The sequence below is a fragment of the Lissotriton vulgaris genome, chromosome 2_1, assembly GCF_964263255.1.
Source record: "Lissotriton vulgaris chromosome 2_1, aLisVul1.2, whole genome shotgun sequence".
In the NCBI taxonomy this organism is placed as follows: Eukaryota; Metazoa; Chordata; class Amphibia; order Caudata; family Salamandridae; genus Lissotriton; species Lissotriton vulgaris.
In genome coordinates this window covers 1,406,188,214-1,406,214,763 of record NC_141687.1, presented here as the reverse complement: position 1 = coordinate 1,406,214,763, position 26,550 = coordinate 1,406,188,214, and the positions used below count along the sequence as shown (strand labels likewise).

The 26,550-nt window shown below is 42.8% G+C and overlaps 1 protein-coding gene across 1 annotated transcript in view; it reads right to left on the bottom strand.

Moving 5' to 3' along the window:
* LOC147732663 (uncharacterized) overlaps positions 1-26,550 on the bottom strand; it is a 75,467-nt gene that overhangs the window by 5,209 nt on the left and 43,708 nt on the right. The window lies entirely within an intron of this gene.

Here is a 26,550-nt window from a genome sequence, read left to right as displayed (position 1 = left end):
TCACTTTAGAAATCATTCACAGGTATTACAGAGTGCAGGCTATGTAAATACAAAATGGAATCCCTAGCATACTATCATGCTGCCAGGTACTGCGACAAGCGGGCCGAATACACCCCAGAGCTATTTTCCTCCCCCGGGGCACTCGCACAGCAAAGGAAGCCATCCACCAACTTTACATCTTGAACTCAGTGAAGGACATGACCAATTTTGGTAAATTCATACAACAAACCGCTCCCTTCTGAAAGACAAAATGGCACACGCAGAGAGCAACCATCAGCTAGGCGAGCCCCAAGCTCCAAGGAGCATCATCTCTACAGGATCACTTAGGGGCATATTATCAAGCAAGGCGTTAAAATATGGCCAAATTAGCGACAGAAAACTGCTGCTAAAGTGATGACGATGCTCCTCCAGTGTGGTGGGCTGGTGGGATTCATCTCAGTATGGTGAGGCTGAATCTGTATTGCTCTTAGACTTCACACTGATATTTTCTCTAGGTTCTCTGTCTCTATACGATTTGACCGGTATTCTCTCCTTTTTGTTGTATGATTAGTTATTGGGGATTGGAGATTACCTTGTTGATAAAAATTTCCTCCCCTGGACCCTCTTTTGTAAATATGTGTTTTGGTCATTAGTATCCTTCCACGGCTATTGGCCCCTTTACTCCTAACACTATTTTCCTCCGTGCCTTTTCCCCGACCCCTCCCACAGCCCGTGACTTCTCAGGCCCCCCAACTCACGTTTGTGCCGTCTTGACCCCCTCACTCCCATTCAAAATACAATAAATCTCATATTGCATTGCAAATGCTTTTTTGCTTTTTTGCTGTGTGCGGCGCCCTCAGGGCAGCACTTATTTTCTGTATCTCCTGTCCTGCACAGCAGTCCCTCATTTGTGTTGTGACTCACACAGCTCTGTTACCCGGAGGCGTGGCTGTCAGAAGGGTCAATGTCAGCAGCAGCAGCATGGAAGCTGTAATGCTAATGCGCGTCCTGCGTTGGAGGTCAGGTGGGAGCCTGAGTCTGCAAACCCGGGGGATGAGGGAAGGTATGTGTAGCCTGTGCTGGGACAGGGAAACTGGCCGGGCGCTCCTGGCACAGTTTGAGGGTAGTAAACATCGGTACAACTGTCAGTAAAACACGGACAACCGATGCAACCAGGCACAGACCAGGAGACCAGATTGACCTGCGGATGGATGAGGACATGTGCTTTAAGAACAGTCTGCGACACTTGAGGTAAGTGCCGTCTCCCTGAGCACAATCAGTTGGAACGTGAAAACGTTCTGAAGAATTCTAGATAGATCAAGTTCAACAAATAATGATTTCCATCATCGTTTAGATTTATTCCATGTTATCTCCACCGGAAATTATTCAAATCATTTGATGGAATGCTAGTTTAGTATCTTTTAACATTCCCAATGAATATGCACAAGAATCATTGTGGATTCACCCAATGCATTTCGGACTGGTGATGTCCTTCATCAGGGGTGGTCTGAAAATAATGTAAACAAAAAAATATATGTAGGATCTTTCAAAGTGTCATAACGCACAAAAACATTGGTAGTCATATAAATTCTGAGTGATAACCAACATGTAGCACAGTGATAAAAAAAATTAAGTGGTGCAGCAACTATAACGTGTCAGGTTGGATAAAAAAAGCCATTGAAAGGAGAATACCAAACGGGTAACAGTGAGATCGTGAAACAAACTGAGTGATGCAACGTGACCAAATGCTGTGCAGAAGATAGAAAGAAACAGTTTGACGTAAATCGCGAGCGGGATATGCTGTGCGTCCAAGTGCAAATTACCAAATCAAAGTGCTTGCCCAAAATATGTTAAGTGAGTGTTTACAAATTAAATGGAATAAATAGTGCAGCAACTATAACGTATCAGGATGGGTGTAAAAGCCATTAGAAGGAGAATACCAAACGGATAACAGTAAAATCGTAAAGCAAACTAAGTGATGCGCCTTAATCAAACGCTGTGCGGGAGATAGAAAGAAACAGTTTAACGTGAATCACGAGCGGGATATGCCGTGCGTCCAAGTGCAAATTACCTAATTAAAGTGCTTGCCCAAGTAGTATTAAATAAGTGTTAACGAATGACGACCTCTGAACTGAACTTACTACTAGACAGAAGTAAACAGCATATCAATGCCGGGCGGCTATCATTGCGCCGATGCGTGTGTTAGTGTCAGAAGATAACGGAAGTTAAATGCAAGGTTAGCGGTATCTACATAGAAAGAGGGCAATATTTGTGGCGACCATCTTGTAGCGGTGTATAAGAGAACAATGAAAAGGAAAAATGGATGAATAGAGATGAATAGGTGATCATTAGTGCAAAGATGATAAAAAATAGAGTGAATGAGGCATTCACAAAAATATAAATCATGAATTAAAACGAACAGCAGATGAAAAAGATGCAGGTTAATCACAGTATCATAAATAGCACAAAAATTCCATCCGATCATTTAGACCCAATGGTCTGGAAGATTGCAGAAATTTTATCCAATGATTTTCTCTTTGCAAAAGAAAATTGTTATTGTCTCTGTCATCGCGCTTAGACACCACTTCAACAGCAGCAAATCGTAATTGAATGACATTGTGTCTGAATTCTTTGAAGTGAGCTGCTACAGTTGATTTCAAATTCTGAGTCCTGGTGTTACTTTTGTGCTCGTTAATTCGTGTTTTCAGTTTACGTGAAGTTTTCCCAGGGGTCTCCGAATAACGCTGAAGCCGCTACTTTGCAAGAACAGCTCCAATTTCGTGGATAGATGGTACGCCATCTTAAATAAATGTTCGCTGGATTTAATACTTTTAATTGAAAATTAGCTGTCCAGAGCTCTAGAGGATTTGAACAAGGATATAGAACAATGCAAAAAGGATTTATCTGACATGTTAACCAAGGATGAATGGTCCAAGATCCTAGAGGACATCACTGTACAACTGGACAAACACACATGTGAAATCAATAAGCGTAAGATACGCAAATATAGAAGGGACACTATAGACTGCAAATTAGGGGAGATATACTCCTGGGCTGAGGTCTATGCCAAACGTCGTCAGAATAAACCATACAAGACCAACACAGAAACTGAGACATCTTCTTCTGAGGAAGATACACGCACCAACATTAGTAAAACTGGTTCTCAACAACCTTCCACGAGCAGAGATTCTATACTCAGCACATCCACTTCCACTGCGGTTCCTTTTTTAGAAGAAGGTTCAGGAGAAAGAGACGACCCCGAAGGAGCTAAAGGAAAAGATAAGGAAAAGGAAAAGTAAACGGAACGAGATACCAGGAGCACCACAGCCAACAAGAAAGCGAAGGAGTTGAAGAAGAAATGAATCTAGTAGTCAACATTTCGTCACATGTACTCACAGAACAAGAGAAATCGGTTCTACAAAAAGGCACTTTGTTTGTCCCTACCAGCCATACCAACGAGCTTGAATTAGAAATAAGCCTATTCAAATTCATGCGCAACCTATGTCTCAGGCACTATTTTGAAATCATCGTCCCAGATACAGACAGCGATCAAGTTGATCAATTTAAAGGCCTGCGCAACAAGAGTACTTTCATTGCACCCATCAGCCACAAGTCATTTGATATTTTTGAAAAACTTGTGAGAAATGACATTTCAGGTTTCAATTATAAACGCAATTCAAGACATACTAACATGACAAACAGACTTTCATCGCAGACAAGTGAATCAACATCTCTCTGATGGCAACACATATCAGGCCATTGAGTACAACCCCACCAAACAGTTCACTAAATTCTTACTCAATATTCTATCGACAGCACAAGATAATGGCATCATCAACCAAAAGACTGTCAAGTTTTTGACTCCAAGAAATCCTAGAACACCCAGCATGTACATGCTGCCTAAGATTCATAAGAGTTTGACACAACCTCCATTTAGGCCTATTGTTTCAACTCACGGAAGCATTCACGAACCCACAGGAAAGCTAATAGACAAATATTTACAACCTGTTGTTCAACGGTCACGTACCTATGTCAAAGACACAACAGAATTTTTGCATCACATCAATAACATACTTTTTGAAGAGAATGATCCTATCTGGCTATGCTCCATTGATGTGAAATCACTTTACACCAGCATACCACATGACCTGGGCATGGAGGCAATCGAGAACATTTTATTGCATTCTGACTTGGACACTGATTTTCAAATCTTCATAATGCAACTAATGCATTTTACGCTATATCAGAGTTACTTCCAATGGGAGGGCCAGCACTACGTACAGTTGTCCGGTACTTCTATGGGCAACTGTGCCGCGCCGATCTACGCAAACGCATTTATGATGTATTTTAAGGAAAACAACATCTTGAACCTCAATACTTGGATGACACATGCCAGGATTTTCCTAAGGTACATTGACGACATCTTTGTCTTGTGGCAGGGAGATCATGAATCTTTGAGTAATGCATTCCTACAACTGAATAGCATTAATGATCGCATCCAATTCACTCATGAGTTTAATCAAGAATCCATCATTTTCCTGGATGTAAAGATTACCCGTGTTAAAGATCATCTAGAAAATGATCTGTACAGGAAATCCACTGATAAGAACAACACCCTGCACTACAGATCTTTTCACCAAACAGCCCTGAAAAATCACTTACAGTTCTCCCAACTTCTCCGGGTGAAACGGATTGAATCTGACACCAAGTTCGAAAAACAGGCCACCACCATGATCAGACGTTTCGAACTAAGAGGTTATCCGCAGACCATTCTCAGGAATGTGAAAGAACGTTGCGACAAACTGAGTCGTCAAGAAACATTGGTATTCAAACAAAAGGATATCACCAAAAGACCTGTGGTCGTCTCCAAATACTCAGTTACCTCGAAAGCATACAAGGCATCTATACTTAAACATTGGTCAATCATAGATACTGAACCTGATTTCAAACAGATTTTTCAAGGCCCACCATTATTCGCCTACAAAAGAGGTCACAATTGAAAGGAAATTAGCACTAAACCTATACAAGAAACCTCTACCACCTTCAAGGGAAACCAACCATGCTTAAACTGCAAAAACTGCAACAATCTTATCAGAGGGTCAGTCATGAAACATCCTATGAAAGGTACCAACATCAACCTCAAATTCAATGCCACATGTGACACTGAAAACGTGGTGTACATAATCAAATGCCCCTGTGGATTGACTTACACGGGGAAAAATTCACGTAAACTGAAAACACGAATTAACGAGCACAAAAGTAACATCAGGACTCAGAATTCGAAATCAACTGTAGCAGCTCACTACAAAGAATTCAGACACAATGTCAGTCAATTACGATTTGCTGCTGTTGAAGTGGTGTCTAAGCGCGATGACAGAGACAATAACAACTTTGTTTTGCAAAGAGAAAATCATTGGATAACATTTCTGCAATCTTCCAGACCATTGGGTCTAAATGATCGGATGGAATTTTTGTGCTATTTATGATACTGTGATTAACCTGCATCTTTTTCATCTGCTGTTCATTTTAATTCATGGTTTATATTTTTGTGCATGCCTCATTCACTCTATTTTTTATCATCTTTGCATCTTTGCACTAATGAACACCTATTCATCTCTTTTCATCCATTTAATCTTTTCATTGTTCTCTTATACACCGCTACAAGATGGCCCCCACAAACATTGTCCTCTTTCTATGTAGACACCGCTAACCTAGTATTTAACTTCCGTTATCTTCTGATACTAGCACACGCATCGGCGCAATGATGGCCGCCCGGCATTGATATGCTGTGTACTTCTGTCTAGTAGTAAGTTCAGTTCAGTTGTTCGTCATTCGTTAACACTTATTTAATACATCTTGGGCAAGCACTTTAATTAGGTAATTTGCACTTGGACACACGGCATATCCCGCTCGTGATTCACGTTAAACTGTTTCTTTCCATCTCCCGCACAGCGTTTGATTAAGGCGCATCACTTAGTTCGCTTTACGATTTCAGTTATCCGTTTGGTATTCGCCTTCTAATGGCTTTTACACCCATCCTGATACGTTATAGTTGCTGCACTATTTAATCCATTTAATTCGTTAACACTCACTTAACATATTTTGGGCAAGCACTTTGATTTGGTAATTTGCACTTGGACGCACAGCATATCCCGCTCGCGATTTACGTCAAACTGTTTCTTTCTATCTTCTGCACAGCGTTTGGTCACGTCGCATCACTCAGTTCGTTTCACGATCTCACTGTTACCCGTTTGGTATTCTCCTTTCAATGGCTTTTTTTATCCAACCTGACACGTTATAGTTGCTGCACCACTTAATTTTTTTTATCACTGTGCTACATGTTGGTTATCACTCAGAATTTATATGACTACCAATGTTTTTGTGCATTATGACACTTTGAAAGATCCTACATATATTTTTTTGTTTACATTATTTTCAGACTACCCCTGATGAAGGACTTCACCAGTCCGATATGCATTGGGTGAATCCACAATGATATTCTTTGGGAATGTTAAAAGATACTAAACTAGCAATCCATCAAATGATTTGAATAATTTCCTGTGGAGATAACATGGAATAAATCTAAACGATGATGGAAATCATTATTTGTTGAACTTGATTTATCTAGAATTCTTTAGAACGTTTTCACGTTCCGACTGGTTGTGCTCAGGGAGACGGCACTTACCTCAAGTGTCGCAAACTGTTCTTGATTACCACACCTTCGTCGGGGAGTGATATCTCTGGTGCACACCACAAACTAATTCACACTGTCAACAGCGGAGTGCGTAACCTCTACCCTTTTTTGACATGTGCTTTACGGCAGGGTTATCAGATGACTGCACGTCACACCGGAACGCTGCTTTTCCAGATTTGGCCTTCTTTTCTCCCCTTCCTTCCGAGTCCCCTGCTTGTTAACGTGTAGGCCTTATGTTCCTCAAGTTAAAATATAAAGCAAAGTGTATTGTCTAAGGTGTGTAATCGAGTAAAATATTCCTCAAGAGGAAAGTCGTCTGATGCACGTGAGACCCCCGATCACTCTTTCCCTATGGTTGCACATATCTATAACTGGAAGAAAAAGTGTGCACCCGTAGACAATAATATTTTTTTCAAATCTTGTATTTTCGGTGGTATGACCACCGAAGGCCCAGATTTTATATTAAAAACAGAGCTTTGGTCTATACCATTTCCCGCTGAAAAGCAATATTTCTCCCAATGTTTTCCCATACCTGGTGTGTCACACAGTTTGGTGCTTACTTCCCCTCCTTGTTAAAAAAAAATGTAGATGTTTCAGCACCCAGGCTAATGTGCTGAATAGCTAAATACATATAATGTCCCAAAGGCAAGACCGATTGCATTGCAAATGCTTGTTTAAAATCTGACATTTAGATTCTGGATACTCATTTTTAATAATGTTTTTTATTGCTTCAGAATGTCTTTTAATCTTATATGTGTGTTTTATCTATTTATGTGTTTATTTGCTTCTTTTTATGATCTGCTTTGCACAATGATTTCTTTTTATGAAATTTGCAAGGCATTATGGATACTGATGTTTTACAAATATAGGGATACTGGGATCAGGCAAAGAAAACTCAAATATAGCTGCAGGAAGTGCATTAGATTATTATCAGAGTACTTGTTCTGGGAAGTGCTCCCTGATCCCCAACAACGGAGAAACGATGAAAGCTATGAGTGATTAACATTTTGCCTATAATAACGTTTGCACTTTAAGTCCTTCTTTTGTATTTAACTTTGCAGTATTTAAATCCAAAGAGCAGCTGACCCTCATTCCCTGCAAATAAATAGGACCCAGCTAGGGTCGAAACGCGTAATGTTTTGCTGTTGGGTGTGCCTGTCACGAATAAAATGCTATTTTACCTGCTCTCAACTGTAGGGCTTGGTCTTTCACTCTGATGAGTGTGCATGATTTTTGAATTTGGAATATTTTGGCGGTGACGGCGCCGACCAAGCCTGACCCACTAGGATGGGCGTCCTTTCACCGTCAGACTTCTTGTGGATAGTATATATGTATCTTTTTTTTTTTAGATGGAACTTTTATATTTAAAAAATATCTATAAATCTAGATATATATATAACAGGAAACAATGCAAAAAGCCAAACCAGTGCAATCACCACAAATTTAAATGTGCCTGCCCGTGATGCCAAAGCATTCTTAACCTTACATCAATTGGCCAACAATGACACACCGAACCCTGTTTCAATTTCTACTCAGGAAGAACTAAGAATGGCCTCTGTGGCTCAGATGAGCGCAAACAGCAGTCCATTTAAACCGAAATCAAAGTTCATGCCTGTAATGCCAAGAGACTCGATAGATGTCTTCCATGACGTGGTTGTGGAAGATCTTAAACGACTACATCATAAGATCAAACACAAGAAGCGTTACAAAAGCCAACAAGAGGAACAATATCTGTCTTTGGTCTCAAAATTGAATAAAGACTACAAAAACATCGTAACCACTGCTGACAAGGGAGGTAATGTGGTTATTTGGCCTCAGGATGCCTATATTGAGGAGGCCATGAAACAACTAAATGATGCCTCATGCTATATCAAATCTACAGGCAAGGATTACAATCTGGCCAAAGAATCACTTTTGAAATTACTCCACAAATGGAAGAGGGAAAATATGATTTCCAAACAAGAATTTGACTTCCTTCATGTGGAGTTTCCTATAATACCAAGACTTTATCTCCTTCCAAAGGTGCACAAGCAAGTAACACCGGTACCTGGTCGACCGATTATTTCGGCCATTGGTGGAATGGTAGAGCATGTTACCGAGTACATTGACTATTTCCTACAGGACTTAGTAAAAGGATTACCAACCTATGTAAGAGACACGGGTGACTTCATTGCCAAAGTCAGGGACATTCCGTGGAGCGACGATCTTCTGTTGGTCACACTCGACATTGAGTCGCTCTACACTAGTATTGTGCACACAACAGGCCTGACCGCATTAGAACATTTCCTTGGGAAGCGACCTGTTGAATGTTACATGCACAACAAAATGATTCTGGAACTCACTGGTTGGTGTTTAAACAACAATTTCTTTTTATTTGGTAGCAACATCTACATACAAAAGCAAGGTGTTGCGATGGGGGCCTGTTTCTCCCCCAGCTACGCGTGCTTGCACGTGGGCTGGTGGGAGGAACAGGTCCTCCTGCGCACCCATGGCACCATGTATCACAAACATGTCATACAGTGGATAAGATTTATAGATGATGTCTTTATTCTCTGGAGGGGGAATTTGGAAAGTGTCAATCATTTCCTTGACTGGATTAATAACAACCAAGAGAATCTGAGATTCACTTCAAATGTCAGTTCCCATGAAGCTGAATTCTTAGATGTTAAACTGTATATTAAAGATGGCCGTCTTGTCACCAAAGTACATAGAAAGAAAACTGCTGGCAACAACATTCTACATGCCAGCAGTTCACATCCAAAGCACACCATTGATAATATTCCATTTGGGGAGCTACTCAGGATAAAACAAATTTGTAGCAGTGAGTCTGATCTACTTGTCTGTACAAATGAAGCATTAGATAGATTTAGATGCAGGGGATATAAAGAGGCAGTCTTAAAAACTGCCATCCAGAAAACCAATGCTAGATCCAGAGAATCTTTGTTTATTAACAACGAATCAAACGTACCAACTGATTCAAGGGAGGATCCAACTCCCAGACTCATTACCGGGTACAGTAAACAGGCCAGACAAATTAAGTCCATCATGAAACAACGCTGGCCTGTCTTAAAAACAGATTTGGTTCTGGCCCCCAGGCTTCCAGACAACCCTGTGGTGACTTATCGGAGGGGACCCTCCTTTAAAACTCAAATCACTCACGAATTCCCTGAGTTAGCCAAACAAGATGACTGGTTGAAATCCCGGCCGGGATTTAAACGTTGCTCAACTTGCAGAGCATGTAAATTTGGTAAAAATACTTCTCAGTATTTGACACCGTTCAGTCCTATTGCCAAAAACATCAAAGGCATTTTCAATTGTAAAACGGATTTTGCTGTCTACATTCTGACATGCACCTGTGGCCTCAGATATGTGGGCAGCACCAAGCTACAGGTGCATGCCAGAATACTCCAGCATTTGCGTGCCATCGTGAATAACGATGGCACATATCCCATTGCCAGACATTTTAAAGCGATACATAACAACGACTTGCAGTGCTTGGAGTATTATGTTATTGCTTCTGTCCCCAAACCTAGACGGGGTGGCGATAGGGAAAAAATGCTTAGAAGACCGGAGTCACAATTTATCATCGAGTTAGACATCAAATTTCCCAATGGATTGAACACAACGGAAGATTTATATGTTTTCTTATAACCAGTCTTTGTTTAACATTCCATTTATGGGCCAATTTTGTTTGCTTTATCTGCCTTATCCTTCTCAAAATTTCAGTATGAATTTTATTACACATATTGTAGTTTATCCCTTTTCTTTATTACCACAAGCACAATGATTTTTTCTTAGTTGGGTACTGAATTCACATTATTTTCCTATTGGAATTTTGGAACATAGACATTAAGACCAATGCTTTATTCTGTTTCCTTGGTTTTTGTATGAACAGTGATTTATACAAGGGTGGTTGCAACTTGTTGCCTTATTTAAGTTTACACAAATGAAGATATTCAAACAACTTTGCTCCATTGCTTTGAGCACAATTTTGGTGCATTCATGCAGCCAATTGAACTATTGTAATAGACCACAACATAAACAACATCATTGTGTTCATATGTCGAAACATCAGGTTTTATGAATTAGAAAACCTAGATGATTTTAAAGCATTTATAAGTATTTATATTTATTTATATGCTATATTTGCACAGATTAGGTGGCGTTAATTGCACATATGCATTTGCACTTTTTCTACGCGCATTGCACTTTTCAGTGACATATGGACAGTGGTTACACTATATTGTCTTTTTGCAATCGTATATACAAGCGCATTTATGCGGGTATCATGCGCCACCACAAATGGGCATTATCAATATTTGTTTGATATTGAATTCTAAAAATAACGACAAATTTTACAATTTTATAAAAATGTTAATGTCAGTGTAAACTTTGGCAACAAAATGTAAATAATGCATCAATACCTCCTTTTATTCACCTGTATATATACATATATCAAATGATGGTTTGGAAAACAGACTAGCTATGTCTAATATATGTAGTATGTTCTCAGTTTTAATGCTTCTAATCACATGGTGTTGCAAAAAGAAAAAAAATGGTAATTGTAATTTGTGCAATGGACCCTTTAAAAGGGATGTTCTTTTACTTGCCTGACGATCTGTGACCAAGGGCGGACGCCCGAAACGCGTCAGATTTGATGAACTTGCCTTTCCATTAAATATTGCCAAATGAAGATTGGGACTCGCGTGGTTTTTCTGCTCAGCTGCCTTGCCGGTGGTTTGTGATGAAAAATTGCTTTTGTTTTATATATATATATATATATATATATATATATATATATATTACCTACTGGCTATCGCCAGTAGGTATATATAGTTAGGATTAATTCCCTATGGGATTTCTGAAAATTCTATGTCTAATAACTTTGGCGTTTGTGGACGGAATCGGCTGAAATTTTCAGGAAAATGGCACATTTTGTTTCTGAGCAGCTCCTGAAAATTTGGTGGGGTTTCGTCAAGGGGGGGCTGAGAAAAAAGGGGGGTCCCAAAACGCGTTTTTTACATTGAGTTTTCCATAGGGCGGTTGGACTCACTTTTAGCTCGAACGGCTGAATGGATTTGCACGAAACTTGGCAAAATTGTAGGGACTGTTAGCCCGATGTGCCTTTGCTAGGTCTCAATATATGTGCTCCAGTAGTTTTTGAGAAATTAACGTTCAAACCAAGATATATATCTGTAACAGCGCTCTGGGCAGCGATCCGGTCCGCTTACTTTTCGCTTATCGGAACTTTGCGCGCAGAAAGCTGATTGGCTCTCCGGTGTCTGTCAACATTCTAAACAGTCCGGAGCGGACGCCATCTTGTCTCTCGGTAGGATCGAGAGAGAAGAAGAGGTGGAAAACGAAGGGGGAATTTAATGAAAGGGGGCAAGGTATCCCCCTCTTGACCCCCTAGGAATGTTGTTGGGGTTATTAAAGGGTCCCATGGGGAAAATAAAAAAAAAAGATTTTTCACGGTAGAAGCGCTTCACGGGCCGCGAACTGGGCCGCAAACTGGTAGTGAAACGGGAATTCGCCATTTTGTGCTTCGTTAATTAAAGTAGTAGGTATAAGGGGGTGCGGGAGACATATCCTAATCCCCTATGTTTCCTGAGGGTGGCTGAGGAGGCTGATATATGTTGATATATCTCTTCCAGCGGCTGCGCCATCTTGCCTTTTTTCGAATGCCACAATTTTGTCGTGCACGGCAGCCATTTTAAATGCCAGGCTGGTCCCAGGCTATCACCTACCCCTGCGGATGTAGTTTATGGCCCCAGCTGTAGAGAATTCAGACATGCCAATCCTCCTGATTCAGGCGTGTGAGTACTGATTTCAGTGCTAGTCTCCCGCCTCCCGATTTCTGCAAGCAAAAACCCGGGGGCATATTACGAACAACTAGCGATAATTTTTGTCTCTAACTTGTTTAGAGACAAAAATTATCGCCGCACATCGGCGATTTTTATCGCAGATAAACCTTGCTATTATCGCAGAAAAGTCAGCGATATTCATGTATTATCGACCTAATGCTCTTAGCCATGTTATCCACCTCCCATTGGATAACATGGCTAAGAACTGCTCAGGGCAGGTGTTAGATTTTGGAGATATTCGCGCTTAGCGCGAATATCTCCAAAAGTTGGTAATAGAAGGTAGCGATGTTAGGGACTGTTTCTAGTCGCTAACATCTTGGCACGCCACTTTGCATGTCATTAGTGATAAGTATCACTGACATGCAAAGCGGGGCCCAAGATGGTCGCTATCTCCTTTTAGCTGTCACTAACTGGTGTTAGCGACAGCTTGATAATAGGGAAATAATTTTATCTCCGCTTTCATGGCTTTTAAAGCCAAAAAAGCGGAGATAAACCCCCTTGATAATATGCCCCACGATTCCTTGGGGGTTTCAGCTGACAGGGCTTGGTATTGTGTTACATGGTAATTTTTCCAGGAAACGTCAGAGGGTCGATGCAGGGGTTCTAGAAGAGGTGATAAACCATTTAAGCCTCATGAACAAGCGCATGGTCTTTTAAAGATTTGTGAAGTACTCGGGGCGGCGGTGTGTGTGTGCCCTCTTTCAGGAGCGGGCGGGGGGGCACTGCCAGCAACTTGCCAGGTCAGGTAGTGTTCAACACGTGCATCACCCTTTCTCTGTCTGCTATTGCGCTCCATGCTTCGGAAAGGTAAGAAAAAGAACGTGCATTTGAGTTTGAAATGTCCGATCCTGCAGCAGCACACTTCCAAAGCCCACACATGACAATAACCCGATTCAAAGCCCCATTCACCCGTTTTTAAAAAAATAGATAACACTCCAACAAAGTAAGGTTATAAAACTTTATTAACTTTTAACGATAATGAACAGAACAAAAACTAAAAACATTTAAACATTTATTAACACAAAAAGCAACAATGGTTAGAAGCTGTCTTTTGTGCGAATAGTCCCAAGGCAGCACAACGTGCAGAGTTCTGGACGGCACCCAGGTGATGTCGCCTGGGTGCCGCACTGGTTTAGGGATCCTACAATGCTGCTCCGAAAATTGGCGTGGGGCGTCCCGGGTGGGGCGGGGGGAGGCCTCGTCAGTAGCGGTCTGTTGTGCGAATAGTCCCAAGGCAGCACAACGTGCAGAGTTCTGGACGGCACCCAGGTGATGTCGCCTGGGTGCCGCACTGGTTTAGGGATCCTACAATGCAGCACAGAAAAACAGCGTGGGGCGTCCCGGGTGGTGCGGGGGGAGGCCTCGTCAGTAGCGGTCTGTGTCCAGTGTCACATGGCTGACACAACATGTACGACAGGCACCCAGGTGATGTCCAGTAAACTGCCGCACTGGTTTTGGTATCCTACAATGCTGCTCCGAAAATTGGCGTGCGGCGGCCCGGGGGGGGGGGGGGGGGGGGGGGAGGCGGCGTGAACGGGCCTCCCCAGGTGGCGGCCATCTAGCTGATTTGCGCTCGCTCTTGCGGCCACAGCGTCTCGCTCACCATGTTGTGGAGTTGCTCCCACTCTTGCAGTGCAGCGATAGGCGGCTGCCACATGGCTGTCAAAATGGCGGACGGCTCTTCGGTTTTGGGCCTGGTCCACTGAAATGGCCCTGGGACACCTTGGAAGTCGGACGCTTGCCTGCTAGGGCTTGGGCTCCATTCTCGAAAAGCGTCCCCTCAGCCGTGAAGATTGTATAAAAGTCTTGGGGGCCCCCGACTCCCGCAGGCTTCCGGTGGGGAGCGGCTGCCATGATTGCTCGCGGAATGACCACGACGGAGCCACGAGATGGTGGTGCTCTCATGCTGACGCCAGCTTCAGTCTGAATGATCCAGAAACAAGGTGGGGCTTTCATCGTTTGGGAAAAAAAAATGTTCTAAACCAATGAAAAGTGTTATTTTTAGGTCATATGACCAAGCCTTCCATCTTTAGGAAACCAAAAGTAAAATGAACCAATGAAAAGTTTTATAAACAAGTCACATGACCTGTTATGCGACATAGGGCTACAAAAAGCGTAGAAAATCCGTTGGCACGTGAGGCGGCGTCAGTAGCGGACCGATGTGCGAATAGGCCGAAGGCAGCACAACGCGCCGAGATCCGGATGGCACCGAGGTGGTGTCCAGCAAATTGCCGCACTGGTGTGGCCATCCTACAATGCTGCGCCGAAAGACGGCGTGTCCAGCTGAATTGCGGTCACTGTTGCGGTACAGTGACTCGAACGCGCCGAGATCCGGATGGCGCCGAGGTGGTGTCCAGCAAATTGCCGTACTGGTGTGGCCATCCTACAATGCTGCGCCGAAAGACGGCGTGTTCAGCTGAGTTCCGGTCACTCTTCCGGCACAGTGACTCGAACGCGCTGAGATCCGGATGGCACCGAGGTGGTGTCCAGCAAGTGGCTGCACTGGTGTGGCCATCCTACAATGCTGCGCCGGAAGTCGGCGTGGGGTGCCCCGTTGGCTTATGAGGTGATGTCAGTAGTGGACTGATGTGTGAATAGGTCGGAACCAGCACAAGGCGCCAAGATCCGAATGGCAAGTCCTGGATGTTGAGTGCCTCAGTTGAGATTTCTGAGCAGTGCTTGTAGAACTGTCTGAAGCTTATTTGCACCTGCTGCAGCTTCACTAGGTCCGGCGGAACTTGTTGCCTTTTCCTTTCTGCTTCTTTTCCTACAATGCGTTTCTTCTGAAGACACGACCAGGTCCCTGAATGTGTGCAGGGGGACGCTATTGAATGAATGAACGCGCCGAGATCTGGATGGCACCGAGGTGGTGTCCAGCAAATTGCCGCACTGGTGTGGCCATCCTACAATGCTGCGCCGAAAGTCGGCGTGGGGTGCCCCGTTGGTTTAAGAGGTGATGTCAGTAGCGGACCGATGTGTGAATAGGTCGGAACCAGCACAAGGCGCCCTGCACTGTTGAGCCTTTTTCAATGTCTGTTTTTTGTTCTTTCCCCTCCATCAAAAACAAAACAAAAATACAAGGCGCCAAGATCCGAATGGCAAGTCCTGGATGTTGAGTGCCTCAGTTGAGAGTTCTGAGCAGTGCTTGTAAGACTGTCTGAAGCTTATTTGCACCTGCTGCAGCTTCACTAGGTCCGGCGGAACTTTTTTCCTTTTCCTTTCTGCTTCTTTTCCTACAATGCGTTTCATCTGAAGACACGACCAGGTCCCTGAATGTGTGCAGGGGGACGCTATTGATTGAATGAAAATGGCGGCTTGACACAAAGCTGACTCAAGCGTTACTGTTGGTGCTATACAGACAAAAATTGGTTTTCAGTTTGTACATTCTTCAGGTTTTTTTTTCCATCCAAGTCTGATTGAGAGTTTGTAGAAAAATGGCTTCAGATTTTCCACATACTACTCTTCAACATTCTTCCTAAATGTAACAATGTGAAACTCACTAGGAGAACGGCTGTTTCTGTTTCCTTTCAAAATGCTGCCACCAATATTTTCTGAATGGAAGACACCATCTTGTAACATAAAGGGCCGAAAGGGGTTCTGGTCTGGCCGATGGTTGGTGGAGACATTTTGACTATATCTTGGACCTGCCCGGCCTCGCCCAAAATGGCGCCGGTATAAATGGGACTCGTAACTCTTTGCCCGCAAATGTATATCTAGAAAATGTTATTGTAAGTGGCCCTGTCGTATTTTAATTACAAAATGTACGTCCACCGATTCCGCAACTGTTAGACACCTTTGTTCTTGTCACCTAATGGCCCGCTCGTTACGTTCTTCTACAGTGTAAATGTCTCCTCATCATATACGATTTGAGTTTGCTCCGTGGCCGGCCCACGTGGTTATAGGCCCGTATTTGTATACTGACATTTTCACAATAAAGGTTTTTAAAACAAAACACGGTAGTAGTATTTTCATTTGTAAAGTTTTTACTTTTAGTGACTGTTTTCGAATCAGTAAAAGGCAAGTGAAATAAAGCAGTCCAATTACATGACGGATAAAAGGTATAATATGTAGGAACGCAGTAAAGATAAATGGTCAAGGGCAGTTGTGTTTTTCATGTCTGCAACATAAAGTGATCGATAAGAATCTGATAATCAGGCGTATCGGCGACTAAGACAGCAGGCCGAATCTCTTTTACTCAACGGCTCCGTCATGGAAGGAAGAAACGCCCTTTTTCTCGAAAAAGGAATATATTTTACTTGCAAGACAGTTGTAAATTTTCCGGGAAAGTACATTAGCCTGGAATATTATAACATATGTTTGAAAAAAAAATATTGTTCGAAAAAAATAAAAAGCGTAATTTTTAGGTCATATGACCAAGCTTTTCATCATTAAATTAACAAAAGTAAAATGAACCAATGAAAAGTTTTATTAACAAGTCACATGACCTGTTATGCTTACGTTACGCGCTGCGCGCCGCGCCTCGGATCACTTCCGGGTGCGCTAACGCAGCGTGTCATAAAACGCATTACGCGACAACGTAGGTCAAGAATATAGTCTAAATGTCTCCACCAACCAGCGTTCAGAACACAACCCCTTTCAGCAGTCCAAAAAGTTCTGTTAAATGACAACAGAGGGGACAGGCAACAAGAACCATCAGTCAAAGAGGGGAGGGCAAGTTCTTCTCTTCCGGGTCATGTTGGGGCGCTACCGGAACTGATCGAATTGGTAGTCTACAGTGTTTCTGGATGTTTCAGACTAAAGCTGGCGTCAGCATGAGACCACTACCATCTCGTAGCTCCGTCGTGGCCATTCCACGAGCAATCATGGCAGCCGCTCCCCACCAGAAGCCTGCGGGAGTCGGAGGCCCCCATGACTTTTGTAGAATCTTCACGGCTGAAGGGACGCTTTTCGAGAATGGGACCCAAGCCCTAGCAGACAAGCGTCCGAGTTCCAAGGTGTCCCAGGGCCATTTTAGTGGACCAGGCCCAAAACCGAAGAGCCGGCCGCCATTTTGAGAGTCCTGTGGCAGCCGCCTATCGCTGCACCGCAAGAGCGGGCGCATCTCAACTACATGGTGAGCGAGACGCTGTAGTCGCAAGAGCGGGCGGAAAACAGCTGAATGGCGGAAGAGGCACAGTGTAGCAAAAGCGGGCGGAATGGCAACTAAAACGATAAAGGGGCGCCTCACTACAGCTTGTCTTCAGGTCAAACGGATTGTGGGACAAGGTCCAGAATTGAAGAGTCATCAAAAGGCAAAAAGTACCGCCGGACCCCGGGAGCCGGCCGCCTATGTCGGGGGCGATCTCAGGCTACACCAGTGCTATAAGACTTGGGGAGGGTGTCGGAGCCAAGCGTCTTCTCCGAGTCCATGGCCATCACAGCGCCCCTCAGGGGCCTCCGTCAAGCTGTTTAGGAAGGTAACATATGACATTGTTTTCTAATGCAGTCAGGTCCACAAACGACACTCACTTACTTTGAGAATAGTGAAGCTGCAGTAGGTGGAAATAAGCTTCAGACAGTGTTACAAGCGCTGCTCAGAACTCTTAACTATGGCACCCAACATCCAGAACTTATGCTATTTGAGAATGGTAGTGACATCGAAGCATCTCAGGGACCAAAACCATTAACGTACTTTCACGTATGAAAATCTTACTTGGGGAGGGGGCAGGAGCGAAGCGCCCCCTCCCAGTCAGCGCCACCACACCGTATGTTGAAAATCTGAAGCCATCGTTCTACAAAGTCAACCAAACTTGGATTGAAAAATCTAGAAAAATGTACAAACTGAAAACCAGTTTTGGTCTGCATTGCATCAGTAACAACGCTTGAGTCAGCTTTGTGTCAAGCCGCCATTTTGATTCAACAAAGCACAGGCATTGAAAAAGGCTGAAATTTAGAACTCTAAACTATGGCACCCAACATCCAGGAGCTTGCTATCCGGATCTTGGAGCCTTGTGCTGTTTTCGATCTATTCACACATCGGTCCACTACTGACATCATCTTATAAACCAACGTTATGTAAATAGTTTTTTAATAAAATGTTTTACCCTGTTTCTTTGCTGGTGTGTTGTCTATATTTTTAATATTTGCATAGGGTTTGTCATTATTTTGTGCGGGATGGGTGATGGAGCCGAGCTGTCTTGCAGCCCTCATGGTGTGGAGCTCAGTTCATCTCACTATTTTCGTATTTCTCAAGAAGGGTTGTTCCTAATATTTCTATTTTAGCGAGGTCAAAAAGAGATCCAATTAGTGGCCTACTGATTTTGCTCGATTACTTTTATTTTTTTACACGATTTTTCACTATCTGCAAAGACTAAACAGAGTATTGCGACTTTGTGCTTGTTTGTAAATAGAGAATGATCCAAAGAGAACCAATTCTAAAACCGTAAATGCTTGGACAACAATCAATCAAATGGAGAGACAAGGAGGTACGACGGATTACAACGGGGGTAAAGGCCTGCGTTAACTACCCTTCTGTATCTGCAAAGAGAGAGTACTACTAAGGCAAAAGAGGGGAGGGGGGGGGGGCAGCGTTCAAAGCACATCAGCGTGCATAAATACGAAAATGTTTTTATCTATCACGTACTTGACATTTTAAAGCTTTTCATATTTGCTATTAAAAAACCAATGAAATTCACAGAAAAAACCATAGGTTATAGTGGATATATAGTTAGGAATTTGCATTTACAAAACCTTGAAAATTCAATGAAAAAACCATAGGTTATAGGCCATATATAGTTAGGAATTAGCATTTACAAAACCTTATTTTACTCGCATAAAACCATTGAAATTCCATATATAGTTAGCTAACTATAAGCGCTAACTATATATCGCGCACCCGCAATCCACTGCTGATGATGTCACATATTACATCATTCATGACATGGTCAGTGACATCACTGATGACATCACTGATGACATCTCAAATGACATCACTGATGACAACTCAAATGATATCAATGATGACATCTCAAATGACATCACTGATGACATCACTGATGACAACTCAAATGACATCACTGATGACATCTCATTTGTCATCACTGATCACATCACTCATGTGATAATACAATGAACCTCTTCAGACTCTAATATAACCTTACATACACTCAGTATAAACAGACACTCACAGACTGTCACTCATCCATGGAGTTACTCACACACCTAGTCAGTCATGCAAAGAATCAATCACACCTCCATTTCCTCAACTATACAGTTATACACATCTTACTTATTCAAACATATAATAACACATATTTACTCTCTTATATAATCCCTGATACAAGCTCACAGTGATCGATACAGCCACTCACACATTCACTGGCTCTTATGTTCAGTTATTTATATATCTCAACTCTCACATGTATTGTGTTTTACATACGTACTTACTTGCACATGTAGCAATGAGAAATCCATTCACTCACCAACACACCCATGCACAGTCAACCGCCCATATAGCTGTTTCCACATGCACTCTTGAACTCATACTCCTAGTGAATCAACTGCTTACACATCTATGCACAGAGTCACGCACCTCCCAGCCACCCACACACACACTCAGCCTCCCATTCAAATACTTGGGCAACCAATCAATAACCCATATGGCCACTCTTATAGCTACTGATCAACACATGCAGCAGCTTACACAACAACAAACATACTGATGCACAAATTAAGACAGTTTAGTCACTAACCCATGCACTCAGTGAGACACATTTAATCACTGTTTCATACAGTCAGTCATGCACCTACTAAATTCTTCATCCAGACATTTATACATCCACTCATTCTTCAATATGTAAGACATATTTTAACTTTACAGAAACATACAGTCACTGGATGTTGTCATCAGTGATGTCATCAGTGATGTCATTTGAGATGTCATCAGTGATGTCATCAGTGATGTCACTGACCATGTCATGAATGATGTAATATGTGACATCATCAGCAGTGGATTGCGGGTGCGCGATATATAGTTAGCGCTTATAGTTAGCTAACTATATATGGAATTTCAATGGTTTTATGCGAGTAAAATAAGGTTTTGTAAATGCTAATTCCTAACTATATATGGCCTATAACCTATGGTTTTTTCATTGAATTTTCAAGGTTTTGTAAATGCAAATTCCTAACTATATATCCACTATAACCTATGGTTTTTTCTGTGAATATATATATATATATATATATATATATATATATATATATATATATATATATATATATATATATATATACATATATATATATATATATATATATATATATATATATATATATATATATACATATATATATATATATATATAAATAAATAAATAAATATATATGTATAGTATTATCTATATATAAATATGTGTGTGTGTGTGTGTATATATATATATATATATATATATATATATATATATATATATATATATATATATATATATATATATATATATATAAATATACGCAAAAACCTCAGTTGCCCTCGCGTTGCCGTCTCACATTCAGCCATGAACAGGAACCAGGCACGGACCAAAGTTTTTTGGATGAGATATTACTTTATTGCTGTCGCCATATATATCCAATGAAGACCTCCCAGAAAGAAGACAGAGGACACAACGGGGAGCTACCGGGAACACCGTTATTGACAGCTATGTTTGGCATGATGCATTTCGGCGTTTTGCCTTCTTCGGATGCCGCTAGCTAGACCGGAAGAATTCTCCTCATACCCTTGAAATACTCAGGTCCTCCCAATGTATGGAGGTCATCTGACTCCTCCTGATTCTTCACAACTGCAGTTCGGAGGTAGAGAACTACAGTTCCCATGAAGCACTGTTTTGGTAAGTACTGTCAGCGGAGTCACAGTGTTATTTCCTTAATGGAAGCTGAAAATACCTAACAGGGGGTGGGGGTGTACATTATGTGAAGAGAACCCCGTGAGTCACAGTCCAGCATTCCTCGGGTCCCCAACGTTCCAGCCCCACCACCACAGTTGGGCCGGGCCGTGAAACTGAGATTCAAAGATCCAGCTTCCCTGTGAAGTCACGGGCTGTACCGGACAGCGGCCACTTGCCTGGCCAGGTATTGTGGCGGTCCTGCGAAATCCGATCCCTCAGTGAACAAAATGCGACAAAGCCACGGTGCCAACAACTCGCAGGACTCTTTGAAGAACGGTTCCTCTTTCCTTGCATGCTTGCAGGCACGTAAACATTCCAATGAAGACCTCCGAGAAAGAAGCCAGAGGACAAAACTGGCAGCTTTCAGGAACACCTTTATTGACAGCTATGTTTGGCATGATGCATTTCGGTGTTTTGCCATATTCGGATGCCGCTAGCTTGATGTGAAGACTCCTCCTCATGCCCCTAAAATACTAAGGTCCTCCCAATGTATGGAGGTCAGCTGACTCCTTCTGATTGTTCACACCTACATTTTGGTGGTCGAGAACTACAGCTCCCATGAAGCACTGTTTTGGTAAGTTCTGTCAGTGGAGCCACAGTGTTATTTTGTTAATGGAAGCTGAAAATACCTAACAGGGGGTGGGTGTATACATGATGTGAAGAGAACCCCAAGAGTGACAGTCCAGCATTACCTTGGGTCCCCAACGTTCCAGCCCCAACACCACAGTTGGACCGGGCTATGAAACTGGGATTCAATGATCCAGCTTCCCTGTGAAGTCACGGGCCCTACTGGACAGCGGCCACTTGCCTGGCCAGTTATTGTGGCGGTCCTGCGAAATATATATATATGTTCTTTAACTCCTTGGACGCTCATGACGAGCTCAGCTCGTCATGGTGTACACCTCCATACACTCATGATGAGCTGAATTCGTCATGAACAATGGGGAAACCAAAAGCTCAGCACAGGAGGAAAATAACACTAGCATCAATGTGGTTAAAGAAGCATATCAACTTGCCTGCAAAGTGGCAATGTAATAGTAATATTAGTTCTGATGTTCTGGAAGGAATGTAATGACTTATATGTGATGTAGTCACAGTGACAGCTCCACCATTGGGGCGTGGGGGAGTTGCCCCACTACTGCGAGAAAGCAGAAGTGCATGGTTGGGGCGGGAGGGTGGACGGTCCTGCCCAAGGGCAGGAGGGGAGTGGCTTGCCCACTGTTGTGGCCCTGACTGTTTGGTCGGCCCCTGGGGACAACTAAACAAGTCATGCACACTCTACATTTTCTCTATGTAGGGTGCATGCAGACTGCATAGAGAAAATGGCCTCCCTGCAGGTGCTCGGCTTAGGTGCTGTCCGCTGCACGGTCAATCACAATGCTGCCATTGCAGCATTGTGATTGGCTTAAGGGAGGGAAGGGAGGCTGCCTAGGTAAAACGCAGCCAGGAGCTGGGCTGGCAGTGCGTGATCCGGAGGAAGCTATGTTTTTTATTTTAATACCATCCCGCTTCCCCCCCCCCATGTGACCTCCCCCCACCTGCCCTTCTTGCCGGCCGGGACTGCTTAGGGCCCTTACGAGTCAACTTATGTTAAAACGGAGGATCACAGGAACCTCCATGGATTTGGCAATGTTTAAAAGGATTGTGATGCGGACCCTCGCTGATGCCACCAGCTGCCGATGTCAGTAACCCACAAGTTTCCTATGTATAGATACTTTTAGGGCGGTGTACAGATGTGGTTATGAACTGAGGATAGTAACACTGGGATATCAGGTCTCCTGTAAATAACTTTCAAAGCTGCGGTCTTTGTTTAATCCACCAAACTCCGACAATACTTATTACACGCTTAGACACGAGTCTTCGCTGTAATCAGGTGGAGGGAAGTGCGCTCTGATGACGGGTACTGTAATTGCATGGGGCGCTCAGAATTACACAGCTGCGTAGAAAGTGGCAGTATAATCACGGATGGGGGATGTTCTTCTGGCTGCAGGGGAATAATCGAGACAAGTGAAGGAAGTGTAGGGCAAATCAAAAGGTGGCCAATCAAAGCACACATTAGGGTGTAGCTCGGGACATGACTTGTGAGTATGATAGATGCGGCGCCCTCAGAGCACGAGACAAGGAGCCCTCAGACGTGAGCCGGATAGGAAGCCTCATATGCGTCCATTGTTGCATGAATGGATTTAAAAGTTTAGCGTAAAAGAGACCTGACATCCAACCAGAAAGCAGGGCGGCTATTAGTTCACCGAGCACACTTTCATTGAAAGAAGTATCACAGAGCCCAAAGTGTTTTACAAAGTACATTCATCCAAACAAAGACACCAAAAGGCACTTATCTAAGCACATGAGCACCTTCCCCCAAATCACATTGCTCTTTGTGCGGTGCGAGCACACACATGCAATAGCTCACTAGAACAAGCTCACTACACATACACACCACCCACAAACACCACAGTAAACCCTGTATGGTACCCTTACGTCTAGCAGTTCTACAGGATATATTAACAATATTTCACATATCCCACCCATTACTGTGAAATCGTGCCTTGTATTCAAAGAAAGGCTTTATTGTTACTAGTATTGTCTGTAAAAAGTTGTATTTTATTTTGATAAATAACAAACGTTGAAAAAGCCTATTCTATTAGGAAATGCACACTTAGAATCTAATCGCCTCTAGGTGATGATTCCACCATAGGAGTGTGACGCATGGAGATTAAAAACTGTATTAGTCTCACATTATGTTTTTACAACCATAGTGTCTGCAGAGCATGACTCTGTGCCAAAGCGGGAACTACACTACACGCATCAACATATCTCTCGTCCACGACCGCTTTAAATGCTGCTGCCCTCAAGTTCTGCTCCCTGGTGGGAGATGAGATCTCACCAAGTTAAGTAATCAGTGGCCCGTTTTGGCCTTAATGGTACTGCCCACACATGGTTTATCTCCGACCTACAACACCGAATTCAGCAAATTAAAATTCAAAACTATCTTTCTAACCCCACTCCTGTCTCCCTTGTAGTCCCCCAAGGATCTATTCTCTCTTCCTCCCTCTTTAACCTCTTTATGGAACCCCCCACCCTCATTCTTAAACAAGCAGGCATCAACTACCACTTCTACGCCGATGACACCCGAATCTATTACAAGATTAAAACTCATGCTGACATCTTACACCTAAACAACACCCTCACCAAGATCCAAACCTGGTTCCATTCCAATCATCCTCTCCCCGTTCAATCCTGGATCTCTGACCTTAACACACTCAACTGCTTACTCACCCAGTCCAACTCCATCAAATCTCTTGATATTTCTATCGACAAGGCCCTAACCCTTAACGTCCACATCAAAAACTCTGCTAAAGGAACCCTCTTCACTCTCAGCCACCTCAAGAAATTCAAACCCTTTATACCTACTGATGACTTTATACTTGTAGTTCAGTCACTTGTTCTTTCACGTATTGATTATGGTAACGCCATCCTCAATGGAATCCCCAAGGTCCACCTTACTCCAATCAAAGCTATGCTCAACCTTGCAGCCAGGCTCATCACAGACTGCAAACGCTTCGTTCATATATCCCCAGCTCTCAAATCTCTTACATGGCTCCCTATTGGAGGTAGACCTTCCTACAAAACTGCCTGCATTACTCATAAAGTCCTCCACCAAAACACTTGGCAGTACCTCTCAAAGAAACTCCTCATTGCGGGCACTACACAACCTCTGAAAAGCACCAACACCCTCCTCCTAATCCTACCACTGCATAAAAGGAAATCCACACAATCACGCTCCTTCTCTGGTAATGCCCCCATCATCTAGAATGCCCTCCCAATAAACCTGCTCTGTAACCCCTCCTATTTCAGCTTCAAAATAGACCTCAAAATCCACCTCCTCAATTATTATTGGGGATCCTAACCTGTGACCTGCACTTGATCTCCAATTCACCATGTTATATTAGTCCAGTAATATTTGCCAATTTCCTAAACATCATCTACCTAATTACTTGATTTGTATAGCTCGTACCCTTGTTTACGTATTTGATTTGTAAATTTTGCATGTTGTTTTCATTATCTTTTATCTACTTGTATGCCATGTTTGGCCCAATTATTATTGGGGTTCCTAACCTGTAACTTGCACCTGATCTCCAATCACCATGTTATATTTGTCCAGTAATATTTGTCCATTCCCCGAACATCATCTTCCTAATTACTTGAAGTGAATAGCTCTTGCACCTGTATATCTATTTTGATTTGTATATTTCACATGTTGCTTCATTATCTTTTTATCTACTTGTATGCCATGTTTGCTTTATATTATCTTTTCATGTAAAGCGCTCTGATACCTCTGGGTCTAGCCAGCGCTATATAAAACTTTTAAAATAGATTAAAAAAATAAATTAAAAAAAAAACAGAGGCACTTTCGTCTGGACAGGCTGTTGATCAGACTTGAAGGTGCCTTTGAGTTTCACGACCTGTCACCTTTACTTACTTATCTGTATTCAGTGCGGACATTGGTAGCATATACTTGCCTGCACGAGATAGGATCCTGGACTTAAGATCCTGTCTCATGCAGGCAGGTATATGCTACCAAATGTCTTCGCTAGATACAGAAAAGAAAGTAAAGGTGATAGGTCATGGACAAAGTGCCAGCTTTAGCGCTAATGGCGTGCGGGCGGCATTGTTTGTTGGTGCTCTTCCCTCCTGCCTTAAAAACCCTTCCCCACAGATTCCCCTAGTACCACAGTCCAACAGTGCCCCTCAGGAGAGCCCTTCTCTCTTGTGCAAAAATGTTCCTCAGCCAAATAGGCTGCATGGACCATACCTGAAATATTAAATATATATCAGCTCGAGTTCACTGGGGTATGCACTAAAGTGTCATCTACTAATCATTAATCACTGCTTTTTCACCAGACTCTGAGTCCCTGAATTCAGTTAGAGGTAAAAATGTGTGGGGTTTTCTTGGAGTAAAGAAATGTTTGACCATGTTTGCGGATCAGTGAAGCATCTAGTATTGGGGGCACGTTAATGCAGTATAGTCCCAACAGCAGCATCACTGACGTTTCAACATGTGTGCTGTGTGAAAAAATATCACAACTCAGGGATGACATCACTTTGTAGAAAATGAAGAAGTAACACACATAAA